General features: G+C 38.4%; 1 long non-coding RNA gene across 2 annotated transcripts in view; it reads right to left on the bottom strand.

Annotated features, from left to right (window-relative positions):
* LOC133758307 (uncharacterized) overlaps positions 1-24,808 on the bottom strand; it is a 193,727-nt gene that overhangs the window by 129,934 nt on the left and 38,985 nt on the right. For both annotated transcript variants that reach the window (XR_009865780.1, XR_009865781.1), the window contains exon 2: positions 1,572-1,653. This is a non-coding gene — a long non-coding RNA (uncharacterized LOC133758307). The remainder of the gene's footprint in view (positions 1-1,571; positions 1,654-24,808) is intronic.

Below are 24,808 nucleotides of genomic sequence, written 5' to 3'. Positions count from 1 at the left end.
ACAAAGAATAAGTTTTACACTCCCTTCATTCTCACAGGCCTTCTCCAAAAACTAATACCTAATTTGTATTTGTTATCTTTTCCTTTCAAAAAGGTTCCCCAAAATATTTGAGATTCAAGCTGTAAAACATAGCTCTTTCCTGCCAGTTAAATTAATTTTTAAGGGTTACCAAAAATGTCAACCAGCATTGTAATGAAATACAGATTTAAAAGAGCATACAAAAGGACTGCACTTTTGAAAATAAAAACACAAGAATAAAGAAAGGCATAAATAAGTCATATCATTTAATAATTTACTAATGGGTCAATTTTTATAATCTTTGATCAAGAGGTTTAAGATGTTAACTCTTTCCTTAAAGCTGTTAGGGTATAAATGAGGAACCAAGACAGGTATATAAAAGAACTATTGCCTAAAAATTCAAACACAGTATTAACTGATAAGTATTTGTTAAATGTGACCTTTGTGCTAGGTACTACCATAGGCATTGGGTATATAATAGTTAACAAAACATGATCAGCCATCTTTCAATGGGGAAGAAATTTTGAAAAATCAGAAAAATTAAATTTTGAACAGTTTTGTAAGAGAAACTATCAGGTTGTTATGACAAAGATAGAAGAAAATTAATCTATTCTAGATTACATCAATGTTTGAGAAGGTGACACATCTGAAAGAGACAGTCATGAGAAGAGATGAAAGGGAAACATGTTCTGAGCAGACATATAAAGATCTGAGATGGTAAATAGTTTGGCCCCTGTGAGCAATGGATAGGAAGTCAGTGTGTGTAAATACAGTAGAGGCCAGAGACATGACATGAGGCAAAAGACCCTGGTATTGGGGCTGGCACCATGGCTCACTTGGTTAACCCTCTGCCTGCAGTGCCGGCATCCCATATGGGCACTGGGTTCTAGTCCCAGTTGCTCCTCTTCCAGGCCAGCTCTCTGCTGTGGCCCGGGAGGACAGTGGAGGATGGCTCAAGTTCTTGGGCTCCCGCACCCACATGGGAGACCAAGAAGAAGCACCTGGCTTCGGATCGGCGCAGTGCCAGCCGTGGCGGCCATTTGGGGAGTGAACCAATGGAAGGAAGACCTTTCTGTCTGTCTTTCTCGCTCACTATCTATAACTCTACCTGTCAAAAAAAAAAAAAAAAAAAGACCCTGGTATTTTATGCCTGTAGATGGAGGTGTTTGAATATTTGCCATACTACATCTCTAGGATGTAAGGGATGGGATAGAAGTGAAAAACTGATCTTGGTTTCTAGAACATAATAGTAACAATAGTACAAGATCCAACCATTGTATTCCAAGAGATACTTTATAAAAGTTGTAAGAATGGAATAAAAATTATGTATTTTTTAAAATTTTTACCTCTAATTTTCTGTCATAAGAAAGGATATATGCTTGCTGATTTGTTTTTATTATGTTAGAAAATGGTAAAAGCACACTGATAAGTGTTTCAAATAAAAAACATTATAATTGGATGACAACATTATCATTCATGTGGGTTATAAAAGGATGAGTAAGGCTGCACCCTATCCCCAAGTTTGGCAGAAGTTAGCAACCATGCTCACAGACCTTAATTATAGATGAATATTATCTTCCTTTTCCAGCTAGAGGAGGAGTAGGGCAGAAACAGCAACTGCAACTGTCCAGACTTCTGAAATAAAGAAAGGCATATTATTAGATCTGTGGAACTGTGTAACATATAATTATTATTCAATATTAACTTGGATTAAAAAAATAAAAAGAATTTTATTGAAAAATTTTTGGCAGACTTCTTTCTCTTGGAGAAATGTAAACAAATTTCCATTTTACTTCAAAATAAAAGTACCAATTATTAAAGCTTGATAAAAAAGAAGTAGAGGCCGGCGCCGCGGCTCACTAGGCTAATCCTCCGCTTAGCGGCGCCGGCACACTGGGTTCTAGTCCCGGTCGGGGCACCGATCCTGTCCCGGTTGCCCCTCTTCCAGGCCAGCTCTCTGCTGTGGCCAGGGAGTGCAGTGGAGGATGGCCCAAGCCCTTGGGCCCTGCACCCCATGGGAGACCAGGAGAAGCACCTGGCTCCTGCCATCGGATCAGCGCGGTACGCCGGCCGCAGCACGCTACCGCGGCAGCCATTGGAGGGTGAACCAACAGCAAAAGGAAGACCTTTCTCTCTGTCTCTCTCTCACTGTCCACTCTGCCTGTCAAAAACTTAAAAAAAAAAAAAAAAAAAAAGAAGAAGTAGAGAGAGTCTTGATTATTCTTGACTTTGAAGACAATGTCAAGGAGTTTAGATTTTGATTTAAGTTAAATGGAAAGCCACTGAAAGTTCTAGGCCTGGAAAATAATTTTGATTTGTTTTATACTAGATGTTTTAAGAAGATGTAGCACAGAAGCTAAGTTCTATATAGGGAGATTAGTGTGTGATGATCATAGAGAAAGGGAGTTAAGGGTGGAGATAAAATTGGGACTTTAAATTATGGGTCAAATTAGATACCCAGGGAGAGGGTAGGAGAGGCATTCATGAAATGGGCAATGTTTGAGATTGGCTGGGGTAGGAGGAAGTAGAGGATATAAATCCTCATCAAATTATAACAGACTTACTAGGAACATTTAGGTAACGGGCCTCTAGAAAATTCATATGCATAATATAATGGATCTGAAGCTTCAGAAACACTCATTTGGTTTGTCAAGGGAGGGTCCATTAGAATATAAAGAAAAGAGCAAAAAAATACAAAAAAAAATCTGAGCAATAAAATAAAGGCTGAGAAACACATTTCTCTTTATATTTAGTTAAAAAGTATAAAAAATTGAAAGGGTTATGCTTTTTTTTTTTTTTTTTCAGTAGCAGACCAACAAGAAACAGAAAGCAAAAACAGGAGAAAACACAGCTGGGCCTATTGCTGGCTTGCCCTAAAGGAGGGTGACATGAATCAAAATCACACTGAACATAGCACTTTGGGCTTGAGTATGATGTAAACAAATATTCAATAAGCCTAATTTGCAAGGCGGGGTACGATAGCTGGTATCATGTTTGATTACTCAATGTTGTTATAGTCCAGTGGTCCTAAGGAGGTGATAAAGGGGAGGCACCGTAAAGAATAATTTGATAGACCATTTGTTACCATACATGATGGAAATTAAGTAATTTACCTCGCCTGTGCCGTGGCTCACTTGGCTAATCCTCTGCCTGCGGGGCCGGCATCCCAGGTTCTAGTCCTGGTTGGGGCGCCGGATTCTGTCCCAGTTGCTCCTCTTCCAGTCCAGCTCTCTGCTGTGGCCCGGGAAGGCAGTGGAGGATGGCCCAAGTGCTTGGGCCCTGCACCCGCATGGGAGACCAGGAGGAAGCAACTGGCTCCTGGCTTTGGATCGGCACAGCGCACCGGCTGTAGTGGCCATTTGGGGGATGAACCAATGGAAAGAAGACCTTTCTCTCTGTCTCTCTCTCCCTCACTGTCTAACTCTGCCTGGCAAAAAAAAAAAAAAAAAAAAGTAATTTACCTCAACTCAGTCATATACACTATCCAAGGCTGAATTTTGGGTGTTTTGGCTTTAAGTAGGTGAAATACTAATTAAATATGCCAATCACTCAGGAAAAGGGGCACCTAACATTGTATGTCTTAGTTTCAATGATCTCAGGGCCTAGATAAATCTTGGTTCAATTCTGAGTTCTCTATTCTACTTATTAGTTGAGTGGTAAATTATAGTCTCTGAGGCTTCCATCTCTCCCTCCTTTTTAAAATTTGCATTTATTTAGACCTTTATTTGAAAGGGTGAGAAGAGGAGAGAGATATCTCCTCTACAGGTTTACTCCCCAAATGCCCAGAACAGCAGGGGATGGGCCAGGTCAAAGCCAGCAATCAGAAACTCAATTCAAGTCTCCCACATGGGTGACATGGACCCAACTACCTGAATCATCATCTGCTCACTCACAGGGAGCCATTAGCAGGAGGTTGTCAGCAGGAGCAGAGCCAGGAATGGAACCCAGGCCTCTTAATAGCTATATCAAAAGCTTGCCATTCTTTTTCTAAAAATACGCAGATACTGATACTCAATTGGCATGATTGTCATGACTCTGTAAAAATGGTTGACACAGAAAATGATTCAATAAGTAGCTGCTTTTAAAATAATTAATGACACAATTCACAAAAAATAGTTTAGAGTCTATTTCTATTACTGTTATCCAGAAGGGCTGTCATAGAACCTGAAATCCCAATTCATTTCCCCAATCCTCTGACTTAAAGAAGTCATACAGAGGGGCCAGCGCTGTGGCATAGTGGGCTAAGCTGGCGCCTGCAGTGCCAGCATCCCATGTGGGTGCTGGTTCGAGTCCCAGTTGCTCCACTTCCTATCCAGCTCTCTGCTATGGCCTGTGAAAGCAGTAGAAGATAGTCCAAGTCTTGGGCCCCCGCAACTGTGTGAGAGACCCGGAGGAAGTTTCTGGTTCCTGGCTTTGGATTGGCACAGCTCCAGCTGTTGTGGCCAACTGGAGAGTGAACCAATGGATGAAAGACTCTCTCTTTCTCTCTCTCTCTCTCCGTCTCCTTCTCTGTGTAAATCTGACTTGCAAATAAACAAATGAATTAAAAAAAACGAAGTCATACAGATAAACAAGAATATTGTATCTTTTCTTATTAGAACACAAATGGTCAAGTACTGATGGTAAACAATTATCAACATCAGAAATAATGGCTCAGAATTGTCAAGTGAGTCTTTGGTGAGCCTGATCCTTATTACTCTCTGGAATGATGGTCTCCCATGACATTAGAAAAGGCTGCTCAGAGTCTAAGGAGAAACTACTGTAATCCAGGATGAAGAATTTGAAGAATGACAGTGAAATAGCACAGTTGACAGTTGGCACAGAGGAATCTACATACAGAAAAACCAAGTATCCCCTTATGAGAAAGGACTTTAAAAAATGCTACTTATGAGTAGAAAGTAGTTAAAAATACAATACAGAAAAGAAATAGTGGATATTGACAAAGTGACATAGTAGAGCTGCTGAAGTTTCCTAAGAAGTAAAGTAGAATTGCGCAAAGGGAATTTGAGCCTATAAGAGTAATGATTATTTAAAGGAGAGGTCCTCTATGTGTTCATATGGAACCCTGTAATTCCACAACTGTAGCATTCACCATTCTAGAATGCAATTATGATGTTTTCCCCATTGAGCACAAGCTCCACAACAAGAAGATGTCAGTCTTACCTGTTTATAAATATATTTCCAGAGTCCTGCACAGTGTTTGGCACACAGTGATGTTAAACAAAGCCTTGAAACTAAATGAACAGTTAAGGGAGTATTATAGGAAATATTGTAGCAACTCATGTGGAAGATAAGGTAAATATAAAAGTTTTCATAGGGAGGTAAAAATGCAGTATAGCATATATCTCATTTAAAAATGAGAATGACAGAAACCTGAACATAACCCTACCATCCAACCCAGCCATCCCACTCCTTGGAATTTACCCAAAGGAAATTAATTTGGCTAATAAAAAAGCCATCTGCACATTAATGTTTATTGCAGCTCAATTCACAATAGCTAAGACTTGGAACCAACCCAAATGCCCATCAACAGTAGACTGGATAAAGAAATTATGGGACATGTACTCCATAGAATACTATACAGCAGTAAGGAACAATGAAACCCAGTCATTTGAAACAAGATGGAGGGATCTGGAAAACATCATGCTGAGTGAATTAAGCCAGTCCCAAAGAGACAAATATCATTTCTTTTCCCTGATCGGCGACAACTAACTGAGCACCAAAGGGGAAACCTGCTGAAATGAAATGGACACTATAAGAAACAATGACCTGATCAGCTTAGGTCCTGACTCTAGATATAGAATGTAATACTTTATCCTTATACTTTGCGTTTCTGTGTGGGCACAAACTGATGAGCTCTTTACTAATGATATACTGAAGTGATCTTCTGTATATAAAGAGAATTGGAAATGAAAAAAAAAATAACAACCTGGTATTGAAGGGGAAATGGCATAGAAAGTTAATTAATTTGAAAAAAAAATCATGTGGGTTTTCTGTCTTTAATGTGCTGTACATTGCTATTTGATGCTATAATTAGTAATCCAATGGTAGTTTTTTTCACTTTGTAGTGCTTATGTGCAAAATGTTGAAAACTTTACCTAATATATACTAAGCTGATCTTCTGTATACAAAGAGAATTGAAAATGAATCCTTACATGAATGGAAGGGGAGAGGGAGCGGGAGAGGGGAGGGTTGCGGGCGGGAGGGAAGTTACGGGAGGGGGGAAGCCATTGTAACCCATAAGCTGTACTTTGGAAATTTATATTCATTAAATAAAAGTTAAAAAAAAATAAAAATAAAAATGAGAATGAACTTCTACAACCTGTGAGCATTATGAAAATATATAAGATTCAAAAGAAAGGTTAATTCTGAGTTGGAAGTATATAAAACCTTAAGTTGTGGACATAACACTAAAAATCAAATTCAGGCTGGCACTGTGGCCCACTTGGCTAATCCTTCACCTGCGGCGCTGGCACCCCGAGCTCTAGTCCCTGTTGGGGCGCCAGATTCTGTCACGGTTGCTCCTCTTCCAGTCCAGCTCTCTGCTGTGGCCCGGGAAGGCAGTGGAGGATGGCCCAAGTGCTTGGGCCCTGCACCCACATGGGAGACCAGAAGGAAGCACTTGGCTCCTGGCTTCGGATCGGCGCAGCATTCTAGCTGTAGTGGCCATTTTGGGGGTGAACCAATGGAAGGAAGACCTTTCTCTCTGTTTCTCTCTCTCGCACTGTCTAACTCTGCCTGTCAAAAAAAAAAAAATCAAATTCATGCTCAGCTTATGGTGAAAACAGTTGTCATTTTATTATAGTTTATGGCTAGAAGGGTTATTATCAATTATTTTATATAAAGGATCTAATCTTGTAATATTTTACAAGAAGAATCTTCCAGTATAATATTTAATGAGGAATAATTAGAAACAGTATAGTTATTAATTCAGCACTGAAGAAGACAAGATTTCAGTTCCAAAAATCTCATAGACTAACTTTGACAAATGAGACCCATGGGAGTTGTAGGATGACTGGGAGGTGTTGGAATTGGACATACTCATTTATTACTGCATGTTACTGCTGGATGATTTAAGAGACCCCAAAGCTAATGAATATCACAAGGAACCAGAAACTCCCTTGACAGCCATGTATACATGGCTAAACTAACAAAGAATCTGAATGCAATTGTTTGTACTACATCACTCAGTCTGAAATTCTATCCAATTCATTCAAATCCAGAGAAATGTGCAGCTTTAGCATAAATAAGTCACTCCCTTGAAGCATAATATTAACGTTACCACTGATGTACCCACTTTTCTAGGTATTCTTCTTTTCAGATGTTCTTAATAAAACTCTGACACTGCATCTAATCAATCCATATTAAAGGGCCAGCAATAGGACTTGACATTTCTTCTGGAAAATTACACGTGTTAATACAAAATCTGGGCATTTGCCACCGAGTTATTTTGTATTAAGTGAAAACTGCTGCTTATTAAAACAAACAAAAAAATTGCCTGAAGAAAATTTGGAACCTTTTATCCAGCTTAATTTGATATAGAAATTCAAGAAATGGGACAGTATAAATTACTGCTTTTTCTATGCTGATATTTATGAACCAAATGAAACTACTTTTGCTGTTTGTGTCTTCTTTTACACAGTTTATCCCACATTAAATCTAATTTTAAAACAATAAACTTTTTGAAAGAATAAAATTCAGCCTGAGGGGAAAATTGTCAGTAAAACTTTTGGGTGGATGTGAGTAATTGACAACCAGACAAACTATCTTTCTAGAAAGACTGTGGCTATATTGTGGGTAGTTTATATCTTAGGAAAATATGTAATATATAATACCAAGAATATTTAATTCCAAGGATACAATACTAAAAATAATTGCAATACTTATTAATTTCAGTCTGATATAATAGATGGCTTTTATGTCAGAATTACCATTTTCAAGATTCAGACATTTAAAAAGACATCTGTATGTACTGTAGTCTTTTCTCTTTAATACATTCCTTAATATATATTGCTTTGTACTAGCCAAAAAATGATCATCAATACCATTAATCCAATACAATCCATTTTCAGTTTTTTACAAGACAAAAACACAAACTTACATTAAAATCTCAAGTTGGCAAAGTCATTATGATAGTAGGTTAAATGAGCATGAAAGGTCAAAAGTCATGGGCACAGCACTCCATGCTTCACAACTGCTGGCTGGCTAGGCAGAGTCTAAGTTTTGCTTAGTCCTCACTATCCTCTTGCCTATCCAAGCTCTTGCGTTTATACAGCTTCAGGATTTAGTCCTGAATCTTCTTCTTTTCTCTGTCTCAACTCTATTCTCAATATGAATCTTGATCACCTAAGGGCTCTAAATAACATCTTCAGCACAGACTCCTTACCTCTAATCCACTGCTATTTACATCTGCACTTGGATGTCATACACCCATTTTAGAATCCATTATTCACAGGGTTATATTTTTTAAATATGAAAGATATCCTCCCATTTTATTGGTTAAACTTCTTCATTGGCTTCCATTTCTCTTAGAATAAAATTCAAATTCCTTACCAAAGTCTAAAAGGCTCTGCCTGATGATTCTAACTTTTTGTACCTTCTGTCCATGTTCCTGGCAATTCATCTTTTTTCAGAACCTAGGAGGAACTAAAAGTCTATGCTCTATTCAGGATTTTATGTTTGTTCCTAGACTGACATGCTTTCCCTGGAGCTGTTCCTCTGGACTTGCTTATCCTCTACTCTTGGGTTGAGGTACAAAAACTTAGAGGCTTTCCTTGTCCACCTTCTAAAAGTATCTTTTTCCCATTTCCTCTTTCTAATCACATAAATTTTTTTCCCACCTTACCCTAAGGGCAATCTGTACCTCTCTTGTTCATCTTCGACTTGTATTTTAAATTTCATAAATGTGTTATTTTCCCTCCCACTTGCTTGTGTTCTTTAGCTAGATGCCTCCAGGCATTGTTTCAGGGAGGATTAGGGTTGCTACAGCATGAACACAAGGAAAAAAGGTTTTGCCTGTTTCAGCACAGCAGCTATGGAATGCAAAACATTAGATTTATAGGAACTTTTTAAAAAGATAAGTATTTTTGAGAGGGAAATTTTTTTCCCTAAAGTTCTCCAGGAGTTTCAGTTTATCCATACCTGACATTATTGAAAGAACACAGATTGAAAAGCACTCACTGACTAGTGTAGCTGTGGAAAGTGTAAATGAAGGTTAATTGAAGGGAGCTGGGGAAGCTGTGATTAATTTGATCATTCTCCCTAGGGTAATTTAAAGGGAGGCAGAGACTGATGGACACTCCCTGTCCCTCTAAGAGACAAGTAATCAGGCTTTTTGGGATTCACTTTTAGCTTCTCTACCAGCTGAGAGACATTGAGCCTGGTGACCTATTTGTCTAATCTGTGAAAATGAATATTTCTTAACTCATATAATCTTAAGGGTTAAAGGAGTTAATGTTTATATAGCCCTCAGAAAATCGTCTAATGAGAAGCGCTCACCATCTACTGGTTTTCTTACTACTATCTACCTGACAATATTGTATTCATTGCTTAAAACTGTGGTTAGGCCTCATCATCTCTCTGAAGACCCTAAGGTTATCCCTTTTTCTAACTAACCCCTTCTCAACCAAAGTATTTGTAACTCTGTTCTTTATTTTTACTTGAATTACTCATATCATAAATAAATTCACTTGCCACCCAAATCTGGTAAACCACACAAGGATGGGTGGAATGTTGCTGTTCCACTACTTTTTTTTTTTTTTAAGACAGGCAGAGTTAGACAGTGAGAGAGAGAGAGAGAGAGAGAGAGAAAGGCGAAGCCAGGAGTCAGGTGCCAGGTGCTTCCTTCTGGTCTCCCATGTGGGTGCAGGGCCCAAGCACTTGGGCCATCCTCCACTGCCCTCCCGGGCCACAGCAGAGAGCTGGACTGGAAGAGGAGCGACTGGGACAGAATCTGGCGCCCCAACAGGGACTAGAACCCGGGGTGCCAGCGCCGCAGGCGGAGGATTAGCCAAGTGAGCTGCGGCGCTGGCCACACAACTACTTTTGATTCCTTCTAAAGAAACAAAGGATTCTATGATGATACTTGCTATAGCTAGATATTTAAATAGTCTGTGGAACTGCAGAATTATAAATTTCATATGAAGCTTACTTTGTCAGGGGAACTTTTATCAGACACATTGTTAATTTTTTTTTTTTGACAGAGATAGACACAGAGACAGAGATAAAAGCCTTCCGTTGGTTCACCCCCAAAATGGCTGCTATGGCCACAGCTGCACCGGTCCAAAGCCAGGAGCCAGGTGCTTCCTCCTGGTCTCCTACGTGAGTGCAGGGGCCCAAGCACTTGTGCCATCCTCCACTGCCTACCCGGGCCACAGCAGAGAGCTGGACTGGAAGAAGAGCAACCGGGACTAGAACCCAGCACCCATATGGGATGCTGGCGCAACAGATGGAGGATTAGCCAAATGAGCCACAGCGCTGTCCCCCACATTGTTAATATTTAAAAAAGATTTTGAGAGAATTCACACACTGTTCTCAAATGTTAAACTTTCATAAACTAAAAACTCATCTGACTTATTGAGAGATGCAGTATACCTTTCTTACCTTCTGAATCTTATGTTAATGACTTCATACTTAAGGCATGGTTATAACAAGGATTCCTATTCTAATTATCCTCAATTACATGTTGCCTTGCCCTTCTCCCTTTTAGAGACTCTTTATTATTTATATTTAGAGACTCTTATTAAAATTGTATCACATTCATTTGTGAAACTTCTAGAATTCTTGTTAATTAAGTGCACATGGAAAAAGTACTTAGCATTCCAGGTTTGTTTCATAAACTACACTTAGGTAACAGATTAACACAAGTGGAGCAAGAACAATTGAATAAACTATACGTCAAAGGAATGACCAATTTTAAACCTGTACTCTAAAAGATAAACTATACCTTTCACCTTATAGAATTGCTACTAATCATTCATTGTGTAGAGACTTTTTAAAATGCACATTAAGGCCGGCGCTGTGGCTCAACAGGCTAATCCTCCGTCTTGAGGCGCCTGCACACCAGGTTCTAGTCCCGGTTGGGGTGCCAGATTCTGTCCCGGTTGCCCCTCTTCCAGGCCAGCTCTCTGCTATGGCCCAGGAAGGCAGTGGAGGATGGCCCAAGTCCTTGGGCCCTGCACCCGCATGGGAGACCAGGAGAAGCACCTGGCTCCTGGCTTTGGATCAGCGAGATGCGCCAGCTGCAGCGGCCACTGGAGGGTGAACCAATGGCAAAAAGGAAGACCTTTCTCTCTGTCTTTCTCTCACTATCCACTCTGCCTGTCAAAAAAAAAAAAAAAAAAAAAAAAAAAGCACATTAAATCAATCATTACAGTTGATGGTATTCTGTAAAATGTGTCTTTCACAAATTGCTATTGATACCAGAAGACAACTCAAGACATTAAGTTTCTAATCATCAATGACATGATGCAATTTAAGTCTTCAAAATAACAGTCTATTTTGGCAGTGTTGAATTTTATATTGGTCCAAGGAATTAATATATCAGTGATGTAAATACTTTCACTTACATAATTAGGATATTTTGACTTTCTTTATGAAAATTTCTCTTATCCATCTTGGTATTATAGTTGGAAATACAGATAGTATACATAAATATTCATTTCCTTTCTAAGTGATTACATTCCAACTCCAAGTCTGCTATCTTCTAATCTCTATTGTTGAAATGGCTTCCTTCTTCCTCCAACCTTCCTACCAGATTTACTTTCCTTTCTACGAGGGCCTGCAGCACCAGTGGAATGGAACCTGAAGGAGGGAGTGGGAATGAAAAGAGGGACAAGGGCGCAGAGAATGGAGCCAAGACAACAAGGCTGATCAAGGCTCGTTTATTCCAGTGTCTCAGAGATATTTATGCATAACCAGCCACAGCTCAAGGCAACTCAGAAGTTAACAACATACACAAGCAACTTACCGGGCTTTCTACAACACAGTCACAACATAGTTAATTTTAGCAGATTGTTCTTGTTTGATCATTCTCTTTCAACATGGGAGTATGGGACTTTCTCATCCCAGGAATTCCAAAAGCCAAGACTGACCTTGACTTGTCTATGACTTGTCTATGGGCTGCCTACACCTTTCGGCATCAAAGCTCCCCAAATCTCACCTGCTCTCCATAACTTCCCAAACCAAGTGTGAAAAAAACTGTAAGTTTTCTGTTTAAATCTCACAAGATGAGCCGTTCAATTAGCCCTCCCCTTTCCCAACGCAATGAGCTCACTCCTGCTACAGATTTCTGCCCTGTAATGGCTTTAAGACACTATTTTCTCATCAACCTTTACCTGTTTTGCATTCTACTCCCTCACGGCCTTCCAGTGATGATTACAACTCAAGAGAAACTCATTTTAGCTAATGTAATTTATGGAAGTGACACTGCCCACGGACATGTCATAGAACAGGTTTAAAATACATAACCTGAGGGGGCTTGCGCTGTGGCGCAGCGGGTTAGAGCCCTGGCCTGAACACTGGCATCCCATATGGGCACCGGGTCATAGTCCTGGCTGCTCCTTTTCTGATCCAGCTCTCTGCTATGGCCTGGGAAAGCAGCAGAAGATGGCCCAAGTGCTTGGGCCCCCACACCCACGTGGGAGACCCGGAAGAAGCTTCTGGCTCCTGGCTTCAGATCAGCTCAGCTCTGGCCATTGTGGCCATCTAGGGAGTGAACCAGCAGATGGAAGACCTTTCTCTCTGTAACTCTGACTTTAAAATAAATAAAATAAATCTTAAAAAAAAATACCTGAGAATGTATGAGCTCAAAGAGAACATAGTTCATCAACAGGCATGGGAACCAGAATCTACTAGTCAGAATCTACTATAGTTGGGAAAAAGTTTTGTTTGGATTGCTTCTTTTATTGTTTAAAGTATGTATCTTAAGAAAAGAAATACATTTTTAACTTAAAAAATTTAATGACCAGTAAAAATATTACAGAACAGCACATTTAAAAAATGTAAAAAATGACCAGTAAAAGCCTTCTTACAGAACACGTTTAAAAAATCATGCAGAATACATATTACTGTAGTTAACATTTCATGAACTACAATTAAGTAGCCATTGCAATACATATCTTCTGATTACATATTACTTTCCCTGAGCATGTTCTGACATGCCAACCTAAAGGCCAAGTGACTTCACTCTTCCCAGAATGGCAGTTTCCCAGCATAACACATCCTGGAATGTATTATTGTGGCAAATTTGTCATAATTAAGATGTTTTGCAGAAAATAATGTGCCTATTAAATATTAAATGAAAGTTATTCCTACGTATAAATGTTGACATTTGTGGAGACTTATAAATATAATTTAATGCATTTTAGACCTATATTTCATATTAATGTAGTTATAAAGAATATAATTCATATGGTTTTATATAATTATGTATGTATGTATACATATAACTTAAATGACATTTAGGTTTTTCCTGATTTCGTTAACACTATTTGTGTAATTTATTTAGTTGGTATACTGCTTGTTAAACATGAAACTTCTGAGGAAACTGATAGACCAAAGACAAAGTAAATGAAAATTAAAAAGCAAGTAAAGTAACACTTATGTTAGTGAGGGTAGAGATAAACTGGCATTTTTCATATGCTACTGAAGATGTATATTGTTATATTATTTTCTGAAGGTAGATTTGGCCTTTATGTAAATGACTTAAAATAGTATACACTTTTTCACCTAAAAATACACTTCTAAAGTTTCATCTTAAGGAAGCAAAAAGATGAGAGTATAAAGTTGTATATACTGGGATGTTCTCTGTAGTATTATCCCATTAAAGTAATAAAATCATCTAAAAGTACAAAAGAATAATTAAATACATCACAAAGATACAGTAAACTAGGGTTTCTTTTGTGGGGTGTTGGCAAGGGAATATAAACATAGGTCTAGGATTATGGAGACCTGTATCTGAATGAGGGTTTGGCATTTATTGGCTACATTAACTTAAAAAATATTACTGGAAGGACAGAGTGACAGAGGGAAATGGCTTAAGGGAGAGAGAAGGAGAGAGGGATGGGGGGAGAGGGAGTGGATAGAGGAGGAGGAGGGAGAGAGGAATAAGGGGAGGGGAAGAGGGATACAAGGAGAGAGAGAGGAAGAGAAGGGGAGAGGGAGAGGGAGAGGAAGGGAGAAGAGGAAGAGAGAGAGGGAGAGGAAGGAATCAAAGGGAGAGAGAGAGAGGAGGAGAGGGAGACGAAGCAAGGCAGACGGTTCAAGGGAGAAAGTGAGGGGGGAAGGGTGAGGGCGAGGGGAAGGGAGAGAGAGACCTTCTATCCACCAGTTCAGCCCCCAAATGCCCATAACAGATGAGGCTGGGACAAACAGAAGGCAGGAGTTAAGAACTCCATCTGGGTCTCTCATGAGGGTGGGAAGAACTCAGGTATGGGGCCATCATCTGCTGCTTCAAGGGTTGCATTAGCAAGAAGCTGGATTGGAATATGGACTTCTAAAACATGGCTTAACTTGCTGCACCACAATGCCGGCCCCAGCTGCATTAATTTTTACTTAAAATTTCTAAGCCCATGTAACACCTGCAACAAATCTCATATTATCATCTCATAGTGCTTTTGATTCGGTTATTTGACCAATATCTTCACTTAGGGAAAGTTAAGAGTAAAGCATATTTCACCTCGGGATTTCTATGTGGAAATTAAAAGAATGAAGAAAAAAGAAATGTAAGACTATGGTATTCAACTTATAATTATGATGTTTGTTAAACAGAAAATGAAACTGAAAACTTGCATAGAATGAGAATGGCCACATTTACCAAAAGCAAATGAAATTACTTGAAACAGTTATTAATGTGAATGAAACCTTTGGCATGAGTATTACAGCTAACCATTAACCATTTTAATAAGGCACAATAAAAACAAAAACATTCATCTAAGAATATTCACTGATTAGATGAGTTATCCAAAACATTAATAGAAGCCATGCACTCTTATTTAATTAAATTTCACTAATTAAATTTTAAAATCCACATGACTATACAATAAAAATTTGGCATTTTGTATGCTAGTATATCCTAATAGTGTAGTTGAAAGGCAGCTCTCTGTTTTAAAAGGTTGGTAAAGGATCTTCTTAAGATAATATTTTGTAAATTCAGAAGAACCTTAGTGAAAGAGTTCTTAATTCAATAAAAAGGGTCACTGCTTCATGAGGTCAACTGAAATGTTCTCATACCAGTACTTAAAAAAACGTTTTTAAAGCACTGACTCAAAAGTCAGATGCACACACATTGTGAATTTAATATTTATAAATGAAATCAGGCATAGAGTATAATGGCACTTGGAAGATTAGATTTAAAGAAATTTAAAAAGCTCTGGCTTTAATTTCTGGTGTTTCTGTTTTGTTTTTCTCTAAGATGCCCAGAAGAAAGATCGTTAAGTATGTCTTAGCATTTTCCTGTAGGATTGAGTAGAAACCAAAAGAGATGTTATAGTTATGCAGAAAAAGGAACAAAATGGAAATATGTTTCTTAAATATATGAGAAACAAAACAAAATGAATTCATCAACTATCCTAAAGATTACTTTGAAGTTTTATTTTTTATTTCAATCTCTGTCTTAGAAAACTTTTGTGATCTTATTCTTCTTGGTGGCTTACGAATCGGTCAAAGAACAAGTGTTGCACCAAAATATATGAGAAAACAGGTATTTTTCTAAACTGAAAGTTTTCCAATCTGTAAACTACAATTCTTTCCTTTACTTTTCTTACAGAATTAGCTGAAGTCATCACAAGCTAAGATCTTTGGTCAGATGCAATGGCTTGTGTTATAAGTGCTCATAACCACAAGGAAGGGTAACAATATTAAAAGCTATAGGTTTAAAATATCAACTATATTACTCAGAACATATCAATGTATATTTCAAAGAAACAGGCTTTGTAATTTAGACCATGGATTATAAAAATGAAAATTTTTTCCATGAATATTATTAAAACTGACCATCACAATTACTTCCAAGTTTTTGCATTTGAACACAAGATAATAATAGCATACTGATATATAGTTTATGTTTTGCATGTCATGTTTATAATTTTTCCACAAAACTATGAGTTAAGATTAAGATGAGATGAAATTTTATAGATGAGAAAACTCAGAAAAAAGAGCAAATTTAGCCAAGAGAAGTGATATTGTGGGAGCCTGAATCTAGGTATTCTGATTTGAAGGCTGGTATTCTGGCAGATTCATACTAAGTACACAGCTATTTGTTGATCCAGGTAACTTTTCTTTATGCATTCTCAGATATAGGGATGATAGGGCATGATGAATCTTTTCTTCCTCTCACCTACTGCATTCTCAAAGCACAGGCAGTATGCCTACTTTCTCCTCTTCAATTATCCTTCCTATAAGGTAGGCACACAATCATATGCCACTCTGGAATACACCAGATCATTACCATAAACTTAAAAAATAAACTCCAGTCTAGACCTGCTGATCCTTTAACAACATAAATATCAAACCAATAGGTAAGTATTATAAACCACTATTTTGAAATATCAGGAAACTATTGTCCTGGGGATAGCCAATCATTAGAGCCATGTAATATATAGCTTTAAAGAAAACATTTGTAATAGGAAAGATATTTGCTATGTCACTAGCAATTCTTTGGCTCTTCTTCTTTCTTGAGAATTCATACTAACAGAACAAATCAGCTACACTAGGCAAACAAACACTGAGTCTGTAATTGATCAATAGTTATCTGTGGATGTATGATACCAGCACAGATAGTAAGTTTGGAACTCTCAGAGTCAAAAGTAAGATGGAAGGTAAAACTGAATTTACTTTCAGTAGTTTGCTTTTGTGTGTATGTGTGTGTGTGTGTGTGTGTGGTTATCAAATTATATCCTTACTTTCCATGGAGTCCACAGAAAACTTTTCATTTCCTATGAAACTAATGGTAAAAAAACTAGATAATGATCTCCAAGATTTCCCACAATAGTTGAAGCTTTCTACATGTATGATGGGACACATGAGAACTAAAAGGGTCAACTGTCTCCTTATTCCTCATGAACGAGGTCAGGTCATAAAGCAGGCATATTTACCCTTTTCCTACGTATGCAGGAAGAATTTCACGAAGGATAGTTCCTACCTTTAAAATAATGATGGTCGTGTTAGTGCCAAGAAACATTTTAATTTGGTTAGGCCTCTCCCTGCAGGATAAGGTTGAAATTTGGCGAATAGGAGCTGCAGAGACAGCTGTTTTTTTTTTTTTAACTTTTATTTAATGAATATAAATTTCCAAAGTACAGCTTATGGATTACAATGGCTTCCCCCCAGCCCAATAACTTCCCTCCCACCAGCAACCCTCCCCTTTCCCGCTCCCTCTCCCCTTCCATTCACATCAAGATTTATTTTCAATTCTCTTTATATACAGAAGATCAGTTTAGTATATGTTAAGTAAAGATTTCAACAGTTTGCACCCACATAGCAACACAAAGTGAAAAATACTGTTGAAGTACTAGTTATAGCATTAAACCACAATGTACAGCATATTAAGGACAGAGATCCTACATGATATTTTTAAAAAATTGATTAATTTTCTATGCAATGTCCAATTTAACACCAAGTTTTTCTTTCATTTTCAATTATCTTTATATACGGAACATCGATTCAGTATATACTAAGATATCATCAGTTTGCACCCACACAGAAACACAAAGTGTAAAAATACTGTTTCAGTACTACTTATAGCATTACTTCACATTGGACAACACATTAATGACAGATCCCACATGAGACATAAGTACAATGTACAATGTACTGTTGTTGACTTAACAATGTGACGCTCTTGTTTATGGTGTCAGTAATCTCACTAGGTTCTAGTCATGAGTTGCCAAGGCTATGGAAGCCTTTTGAGTTCGTCGACTTCCATCTTATTCAGACGGGGTCATAGTCAAAGTGGAAGTTCTCTCCTCCCTTCTGAGAAAGGTACCTCCTTCTTTGATGGCCCCGTTCTTTCCACTGGGATCTCACTCACAGAGATCTTTCATTTAGGTCTTCTTCTTCTTCTTTTTTTTTTCCCAGAGTGTCTTCGCTTTCCATGCCTACAATACTCTCATGGGCTAATCAGCCAGATACGATTGCCTTAAGGGCTGATTCGGAGGCCAGAGTGCTATTTAGGACATCTGCCATTCTATGAGTCTGCTGTGTATCCCACTTCCCATGTTGGATCCTTCTCTCCCTTTTTGATTCTATCAGTTAGTATTAGCAGACACTAGTCTTGTTTGTGTGATCCCTTTGACTCTTAGACCTATCAGAGCCATCGAATGTGAACTGAAGTTGATCACTTGGACTAGTGAGATGGCATTGGTACATGCCACCTTGATGTGATTGTATTGGAATCCCCTGGCACGTTTCTAACTCCACCATTTGGGGCAAGTCCGATTGAGCATGTCCCAAATTGTACATCTCCTCGCTCTCTTATTCCCACTCTCATATTTAACAGAGATCACTTTTCAGTTAAATTTAAACACCTAAGAATAATTGTATGTTAATTTCAGAGTTCAACCAATAGTACTAGAACAAAAAAAAAAAAACTGAAAAGGATAAAGTATTACATTGTACATCAACAGTCAGGACAAGAGCTGATCAGGTCATTGAGTCTTATAGTGTCCATTTCACATCAACAGGTTTCCCCTTTGGTGCTTAGTTAGTTGTTGCCAATCAGGAAGAACATATGATATTTGTCCCTTTGGGACTGGCTTAATTCACTAAGCATAATGTTTTCCAGATTCCTCCATCTTGTTGCAAAAGACTGGGTTTCATTGTTTTTTACTGCTGTATAGTAGTCTATAGAGTACATGTCCCATAATTTCTTTATCCAGTCTACTGTTGATGGGCATTTGGGTTGGTTCCAGGTCTTAGCTATTGTGAATTGAGCTGCAATAAACATTAATGTGCAGATGGCTTTTTTGTTTGCCCATTTAATTTCCTTTGGTCAATTCCAAGGAGTGGGATGGCTGGGTTGGATGGTAGGGTTATATTCAGGTTTCTGAGGAATCTCCAGAATGACTTCCATAGTGGCTTCACCAGTTTGCATTCCCACCAACAGTGGGTTAATGTCCCTTTCTCCCCACATCCTCTCCAGCACCTATTGTTGGCAGATTCCTGAATGTGAGCCATTCTAACCGGGGTGAGTTGAAACCTCATTGTGATTTTGATTTGCATTTCCCTGATGGCTAGTGATCTTGAACATTTTTTCATGTGTCTGTTTGCCTATTGGATTTCCACTTTTGACAAATGTCTATTGAGGTCCTTGGCTGATCTCTTACATGAGTTGTTTGTTTTGATGTTGTAGAGTTTCTTGATTTCTTTGTAGTTTCTGGTTATCAATCCTTTATCTGTAGTATAGTTTTCAAATATTTTTTCCCATTCTGTCAGTTGCCTCTTCACTTTCATGACTGTTTCTTTTGAGGTACAGAAACTTCTCAATTTGGTGCAATCCCAATAGTTAATTTTGGCTTTGGCTGCTTGTGCTTCTGGGGTCTTTTCCAAGAAGTCATTTCCAGTACCTATATCTTGCAGGGTTTCTCCAATGCTCTCTAATAATTTGATGTTGTCGGGTTGTAGATTTAAGTCTTTAATCCATGTTGAGTGAATTTTTATGTAAGGTGAAAGGTAGGGGTCTTGCTTCATGTTACTGCATGTGGAAATCCAATTTTCCCAGCACCATTTATTGAATAGACTGTCCTTACTCCAGGGATTGGTTTAGGATCCTTGATCAAATATGAGTTGGCTGTAGATGTTTGGATTGATTTCTGGTGTTTCTATTCTGTTCCATTGGTCTATCCATGTGTTTCTGTACCAGTACCATGCTGTTTTGATAACAACTGCCCTGTAGTATGTCCTGAAATCTGGTATTGTGATGCCACCAGCTTTGTTTTTGTTGTACAAGATTGCTTTAGCTACTCGAGGTCTCCTGTGTCTTCATATGAATTTCAGCATCATTTTTTCCACATCTGAGAAGAATGCCTTTGGTATCTTGATTGGTATTGCATTGAATGTATAAATTGCTTTTAGGAGAATGGACATTTTGGTGATATTGATTCTTCCAATCCATGAGCATGGAAGATTTTTCCTTTTTTCAGTATCCTCTACTATTTCTTTCTTTAAGGTTTTATAGTTTTCATCATAGAGATCATTAATGTCCTTGGTTAAGTTTATTCCAAGGTATTTGATTGTTTTTGAAGCTATTGTAAATGGGATTGATCTTAGAAGTTCTTCCTCAGCCATGGCATTGCTTGTGTATACAAAGGATGTTGATTTTTGTGCAGTGATTTTATATCCTGCTACTTTGCCAAACTCTTCTATGAGTTCCAATAGTCTCTTAGTAGAGTTCTTTGGGTCCCCTAAATAAAGAGGGATAGTTTGAGTTCTTCCTTCCCAATTTGTATCCCTTTAATTTCTTTTTCTTGCCTAATAGCTCTGGCCAAAACTTCCAGAACTATATTGAATAGCAGTGGTGAGAGTGGGCATCCCTGTCTGGTACCAGATCTCAATGGAAATGCTTCCAACTTTTCCCCATTCAATAGGATGTTGGCCGGGGTTTGTCATAAATTGCTTTCAATGTATTGAGGAATGTTCCCTCTATACCCAATTTGCTTAGAGTTTTCATCATGAAAGTGTGTTGTGTTTTATCAAATGCTTTCTCTGCATCTATTGAGATAATCATATGGGTTTTCTCCTGCAGTCTGTTAATATGGTGTGACACATTGATTGATTTGCGAACACTGAACCATCCCCGCATAGCAGGGATAAATCCCACTTGGTCTGGATGGATGATCATTCTGATGTGTTGTTGCATTCTATTGGCCAGAATTTTATTGAGGATTTTTGCATCTATGTTCATCAGGGATATTGGTCTGTAATTCTCTTTCAATGCTGCATCTTTTTCCGGCTTAGGAATTAAGGTGATGCTGGCTTCATAGAAAGAATTTGGGAGGATTCCCTCTTTTTCGATTGTTCTGAATAGTTTGAGAAGAATTGAAGCTAATTCTTCTTTAAATGTCTGGTAGAATTCAGTGTTGAATCCATCTGGTCCTGGGCTTTTCTTTGTTGGGAGGGCCTTTATTACTGTTTCAATTTCTGTCTCAGTTATGGGTCTGTTTAGGTTTTCTATGTCTTCCTGGCTCAATTTAGGTAGGTTGCATGTGTCCAGGAATCTATCCATTTCTGATAAGTTTCCCTGTTTGCTGGCATACAAGTCCTTGTAGTAATTTCTGATGATTCTTTTTATTTCTGTGGTGTCTGTTGTTATGTTTCCTTTTTCATCTCTGATCCTATTGATTTGGGTCTTTTCTTTTTTTAGTTAGTTGGGCCAATGGGGTGTCAATTTTGTTTATTTTTTCAAAAAAACAGCTCCTCGTTTGGCTGATTTTTTGTAATTTTTTTTGGATTCAATCATGTTGATTTCTTCTCTGATTTTAATCATTTCTCTTCTCCCCCTAGATTTGGGTCTGGTTTGCTGCAGATTTTCTAGATCCTTGAGATGAATTGAAAGCTCATCTATTTGGTGCCTTTCCAATTTTTGATGTAGGCACCTATTGATATAAACTTTCCTCTTAACACTGCTTTTGCTGTATTCCATAAGTTTTGGTATGTTGTGCTGTTATCCTCATTTACTTCCAGAAAGTTTTTGATTTCTCTTTTAATTTCTTCTATGACCCATTGGTCATTCAGGAGCATGTTGTTCATTCTCCATGTGTTTTGCATATGCTCTAGGGATTCCTGAGTTGCTAATTTCCAATTTCATTCCTTTATGGTCTGAGAAGCTGCATGGTATGATTCTAATTCTCTTGAATTTGCTGAGACATGCTTTATGGCCTAGTATGTGGTCAGTCCTAGAGAAGGTTCCATGTACTGCTGAGAAGAATGTAAAGTCTTTATGTGTAGGATGAAATGTTCTGTAGATATCTGTTAGATCCATTTGTGCTATAGTGTCATTTAAATCTACTGTCTCCTTGTTGATCTTCTGTCCTGTTGATCTGTCTATTTCTGAGAGTGGAGTATTGAAGTCCCCTGGTACTATTGTATTGGGGTCTAAGTCTCCCTTTAAGTCCCTTAACAAATCTTTTAAATAAACCGGTGCCCTGTAAATAGGTGCATATACATTGATAATCGTTATATCTTCCTGTTGAATGGATCCCTTAATCATTATATAGTGCCCCTCTTTGTCTCTCTGAAGAGTTTTTGTGCTAAAGTTTATGCTGTCTGATATTAAGATGGCTACGCCCGCTTTTTTCATTTCTGTTGGCATGGTATATCTTTTTCCAGCCTTTCACTTTCAGTTTGTATATATCTTTGTTGCAAAGATGTGTTTCTTGTAAGCAGCAAAAAGATGGGTTTTGTTCCTTAACCCAATCAGCCAATCTGTGTCTTTTAACTGGACAGTTCAGGCCATTAATGTTCAATGTGACCTTTGATAAGTAGTAACTTTGCCCTGCCATTTGCCAGAGATATTTTCTAATATATGCTTTGAATTCCCTGTGATCTTTTGCTGTGAGGTTTCCTTCTTTTACCTTCTCATATTGATGACTGTATTTCTGTGTTTCTGTGTATAACACATCTTTAAGCATCTTTTGTAGGGCTGGACGAGTGGCGACAAATGCTTTCAATTTCTGTTTGCTATGAAAGGTCATTATTTCACCTTCATTCACAAATGAGAGCTTTGCAGGATATAATATTCTGGACTGGCAGTTTTTCTCTCTTAGTACTTGGGCTATGTCTTGCCATTCCCTTCTAGCTTGTAGGGTTTCTGATGAGAAGTCTGCTGTGAGTCTAATTGGAGATCCTCTAAGAGTAATCTGACATTTCTCTCTTGCACATTTTAGGATCTTTTCTTTATGTTTCACTGTGGTGAGTTTAATTAATACGTGCATGGTGAGGATCTCATTTGGTCATATGTATTAAGGTTTCTATGAGCTTCCTGTACTAGGATGTCTCTGTCCTTCTCCAAACCTGGGAAATTTTCTTTTCTGCTAGTATCTCACTAAAAAGGCCTTCTAATCCCTTTTCCCTCTCCATGCCTTCAGGAACTCCTAGAACCCGAATGTTAGGTTTTTTAATAGTATCCTGTAGATTCCCAACAATATTTTTTAGATTTCTAATTTCCTCTTCTTTTCTTTGGTTTGCCTGTTTCCTTTCCTGTTCTCTGTCTTCTGAGTCTGATATTCTCTCTTCTGCTTCACTCATTCTGTTTTTAAGGTTCTCTAATGTGTTTGTCATTTGATCTATTGAATTCTTCATTTCATTATGATTTCTCATCACTATCAGTTTCATGTTCTGCTAGTTGTTTCATTTCATTTTGATTCCGCCTTAATATTTCATTTTTTGCGAGAGAGATTTTCTATCTTGTGCATTAAGGATTTCTGTAGTTCAAGAATTTGTTTTTGAGAACTTCTTAATGTTCTTATCAATTTTTTGAGATCTGCTTCTTGCATTTCTTCTATCCCATTATCTTCATAATCTTGAATTGGGGTGTCTTTTTCATTTGGGGGCATCATAGTTTCTTCCTTGTTCTTGTTACCTCAGTTTCTGCGTTTGTTTGGCATATTGGAGATATTCTTTGGTTTCTTCGCTGTGGTGCTTTTTCTCGTAATACTATGATTCTAGATTAAGTGGACTGTCTGCTTTTGATGGATCCTTAGAGGCTGTGATGGGTGTGGCCAGAGAGTTCTGTTTGGTTCTTCAGGGTTAAGGGTGTGCCAAAGGTGACTACTCACCCAGATTGTTTTGTGGCTCGCTCGCTTTTTTTTTTTTACTCAATTGGGAAGTAATTCTGCATAGCTGAGTGGAATTGAGTGGAATTGAGGGTACTTGATGTATGAAACCTGGCCTCTGTGTATATTCGTCTGATCTACCCCTGGGACCACACAAAGAGTTTTTGCAGCCCTCAGTGTGGTCTCAAATTTCTCTGCAGTCGCTCACCAGGTTGCCAAGTTACCGAGTTTGTGTACTCAGTTAGTTCTCTCGCCCCCCCTCTCAGATTTTCACAGTCTCAGTTCGTTAGCTCCACACTTTCACTAGATCCTAACTTCCTGTTATTTTTCCCCACCAGAGTCAGGTTTTTCTGCTTTGCTAATGGTGGGCGCCGCTTTACATACGTAAAATGGTGCCTGCTTTTTGTCTTGCTCGGCTTTGTAAGGCAAGTGGAGAGAGAGGCTAGTGTCCGTGCCGGTTCCCCTTATTTATTCATTTTTTTCTCTCCTCCAGTCAGCCTGGTGAACTTTCCCCAGTGGGGCCTCAGGCTTCGTTCTGCCTTTGCCTGCAAATGTCTCGGGTTACCGAGGTTTTTGTCTCACCTCCCCTTCCAGCGCTGGCGCACAGACTCTGCGGCTCGGCTTCCACATGGTGGGTGACCTTGCTCTCCCCATAGGTCCTCTGTGTCACATCCACTAGATCCTGAAGAGTTTCCTGTGCAGTTTTTTCCTGAGCCTTTTCTCCTGAGGCTACAGTAACGCCACTTTTATTAAACTATCTTTTTCCGGACTATTGGTGCACGCCCTCACTATTCCGCCATCTTGGCTCTGACCTCCCCAGCTGTTCTTTTTAATTCTGATGTAATACACATCCATTTATAGGGTAAAGAAACCCAAAAGTAACTCTATCACCTCTTAATCAGATTGTTTTAATTTTCACATTAATAGAATTTGTAATACCAATAATATTAATTTTTTAAAAAAGATTTATTTATTTATTTGAAAGGCAAAGCTACAGAGAGGCAGAGGCAGAGAGAGAGAGA

The sequence above is a fragment of the Lepus europaeus genome, chromosome 4 (genome assembly GCF_033115175.1).
Source record: "Lepus europaeus isolate LE1 chromosome 4, mLepTim1.pri, whole genome shotgun sequence".
Lineage (NCBI taxonomy): Eukaryota > Metazoa > Chordata > Mammalia > Lagomorpha > Leporidae > Lepus > Lepus europaeus.
The sequence above is the reverse complement of the archived record's forward strand: the minus strand, read 5'-3'. Positions and strand labels throughout refer to the sequence as shown.